Source organism: Halyomorpha halys, unplaced genomic scaffold (genome assembly GCF_000696795.3).
Source record: "Halyomorpha halys isolate HHAL.00 unplaced genomic scaffold, Hhal_1.1 Scaffold1105.1, whole genome shotgun sequence".
NCBI lineage: Eukaryota > Metazoa > Arthropoda > Insecta > Hemiptera > Pentatomidae > Halyomorpha > Halyomorpha halys.
Genome location: NW_027115192.1, coordinates 418,286 through 421,600, shown reverse-complemented (window position 1 = coordinate 421,600; position 3,315 = coordinate 418,286). Strand labels below are relative to the sequence as shown.

Sequence of the window (3,315 nt, the reverse complement as noted above, 5' to 3'; positions counted from 1 at the left end):
TGATCTGCTGTGGTGAATTGCTTCAGTTCCATTACGTCGAGGGCAGGGTTAACTACAACAATCGCTGCTCTAGGCCTCCTCTAGCCACTGTCTAGACCAACCACCCTCACAGTAGTTCCAAAACCTGTGACCGCATTCTTTCGACAGCATGGCTCCTGAATCGCCAACATGTCAGCACTTCGGGCGAGAGTTCTCAATTCGTCCCCGACCACTCGTCTCCGGTCCATATTGACCTGCAGGATTTGCAGCTTACACATACCGAGTCTTCTTCGCCTGCTTGACCATCATCTCCAGATGTACCGGGCATTCCCTGCTGCCCGCACAATGTCGGAGATCTTTCCCTACACTGCCTTTGGCGTTACAGTTACCCCTCCTCTTTTCTGGGCACTCCTAGACTTTGCCCTGTTCCTAGACACCACCTGCACGATACGTCCTTCGTGCATATTTTAGCAGGGTGTCCGTAGTCTTGGCACCGGAGGCAGAGTAGGAGGTCGAGGTAATCGCGAATGGTCAAACTCCACCATCCTCCGCTGACGTCCTTCTCTGACAATGTCATCAGAACGAGCCTCATAGATTGGTGCACCTCTAGCACCCACGTTTTCGTGAGTCCACCCCTCGCCGAACTAGAGATGCAGGGTCTCAACCACTCCCTCATGTCTTTCTCATCTTTCGGCGTGTCTATAGGGATCTTACTCCAAAGATTATTCTCAAGGACACTCTCGTTCCAGACATTAGGTACCCCCCTAACCTCCAGGCGAGGTCTGCGTGCCATTGTGAGCCTCGCCTCCAATCCCTTATCCTTGAGTTTTCCCCAGCTAATAAGTTTTTGAGCCTGGTCAGCGCCTTCAGTCCATATCAGGACGCTACCTCCTTGGGTCTCCTTAACCATCTTAATTTCCCCAATTTGTTGCAAATCTTCTGGGGACGGGAGCTCTTTGTATATGTCTCCAGCAGTCCACCCTTCAGCACGCCCTCCCAGAGTGACATACGTCGCTGTCTCCCAAGGGTTCTGAGGTATACTCGCTAGGACGCCAGCGAAGGTAACCATTTTCTTTCCTTTCTGCTCCTCTTCTTGTGGCGTTTCCAGTGTCTGGGTGGCCTTTTTTTTTTTCTTCATGGTCCTTGAATCTTCCAAGGCCCTTACCCTACATCCTCCTGCATTTCTCCTTCAGAGCTTTCGTCAGTATCCATATTCTTTCCCCTGCAGATTGGCGTCTTGCTGGATCTTTGTGGCATCGGGACTGGTGTCGCGCCCTCATATTTACTTTTAAATTGTGCTGGGATGGCACCCTTGATGTTCCAGCATCCGGGATTTTCCCTTCTATTACTCGAGGGGTGACAGCTTTCTCCTTCTTCTCCTGGGCTCGTCTTGTGGCTGTGTGCTGTAATAGTATTTGAGTGTCCTGGTCCACTTTGCCCTCCAGGTCACCAATTAGACCTGACACCCTTTTGAGTGTGGGGGAGACCCACTCTTTTTTCCTTTGGTACCAAGGTAATACCAATCACCGAGGACTGAAAGAAACCCTAGAAGCACTACGACGTAAGTACTTCTGGTGGGGAATGAAGAATACCATCCAGAGTTGTGCAATTTGGCCTAGTACAAAGTATGACCGATGTCCACCCCACGCGAGGCAAGAAACACCGACAGTGGTAGTACCGCTTAGCGATCTCCAAGTAGATTCCTTCACACGGAGGAGATATAAATGGATAACTGTGATTGACCAGTTCAGTAAGCTGGCCATGGCGTACCCTGTGCGGGATAGACCGGCGAAGGCGATGCTGACGGCCCTGCGAATTTGGTTTCAATTTTACGGTGTCCTTGATAAAATGACATCTGACAGTAGAGAATTTGATTATGCAGCTATCCGGGAGGAAATAAAAGCGCTGGAGGTGACCTGGGATCTTAATGCTCTGATAATTGATATTGAGAAAATTATCTGATAATTTGTTGGAAAAAGGGTGACAAAATAAAGGACTAATTCGAAACTATATTCTTAACGAACTTAAATTTCGAAAAATTTGTATGTCATACTAAGACTGGATCAAAATTCCAGCTTTTGAACTTATTAAAATGGTTTCAAAAACATTGCAAAATTAATTTCACAAATTATAAACTATTTTTATAGAACTTAATTCATAAATTATAAATTTATAATATAAAAATTGATTTTGGGCCTAATCCCATATTGTATGAATTGTCAACGGTTACTGGCCCTCCCTCAATTAAATGTGTCCTTAACACGGCAGTTTACTTTTTTTTTTGGTCTGAAATTCCATATCTATTTTTTTTACCTTTTCAAAATGGCTGAAAGTCTGTGACAGTAACATTCGTGAGCTTTACGAAGAAACTGATTCAGACCGAATGCTTAGAGAAAAAACTCGTACTCTGCTTTCTGAGCCAGGCAACATTTCGTCGTCTTAGCAGGTTTATCAGGCTTAATTAACAGGAATGTCCACGATTTACCTACCACAACTCTTACATGCTTCTGAAGGAATGCAGGTTTTTTTACTTGTCCTAATACTTAGCTTGGCAGAGCTATTGGGTAGGGAAAAGATTGGTTGGGATTAGGGATACGACATAGATGTCGATATTTTACCCAAAACATCGATGTTTTTGACATCGATGATTTTAAGCCGATGTTTTTTCAACATCAATGTTTTACTTTCGATGTTTTACTTTTGTCCTAATCTTTAATTTTTTTTCCAAAAGTAACTAAATGAAAACAAAAAATTTACGGTATAAACAATTTCCTATCAATAATGTGGTGGGATAGAAAAAGGTCCTTCAACCATCACGCTAACGACGTAACAAAGATAAATTACGACTTGAAAAACATCGATGTTTAAAATATATATGCTTAATATTAAAACAACATTACATACAAATACCGCATAATAATACCGCATCTCTAGTTGGGATCCTCTTTTCGAAAGTACATCTTGTTTTCTATTGGCATCTATTTAGCCCTCCCGAGGAACCCCGCCCCTGAATAGATTGGATTATGTCAGCAGTGGCTATTCCATGTTTCCTCGGCACTCCAACACGATTCAAAGTCAGTTATGTCATTCTAATTCAGAGCCTGTAATGCAGTCTGAGAACATGCAAACATTCCGAAGTCGTTTTTCTCAATAAGACGCTCCACAGTTATCTTTAAAACTGTTAAACTTCTCAAATCTGCTTGTCAACGGTTAAGATAGGAAATATTAATACAAAAGTTCTAGATAACCACATTTATAACCTAAAGGTAAGCGAGCCTCACATTTTGTTTTTAGAAAGTAAAATAAAATTTGCCTACCCTTAGTATAGAAAATTCC

At 43.1% G+C, this 3,315-nt stretch overlaps 1 protein-coding gene across 1 annotated transcript in view; it reads left to right on the top strand.

Annotated features, from left to right (window-relative positions):
* The window catches only part of LOC106688327 (uncharacterized), a 5,116-nt gene that overhangs the window by 1,180 nt on the left and 621 nt on the right, over positions 1-3,315 (top strand). The gene's annotated exons all lie outside the window — the stretch shown is intronic.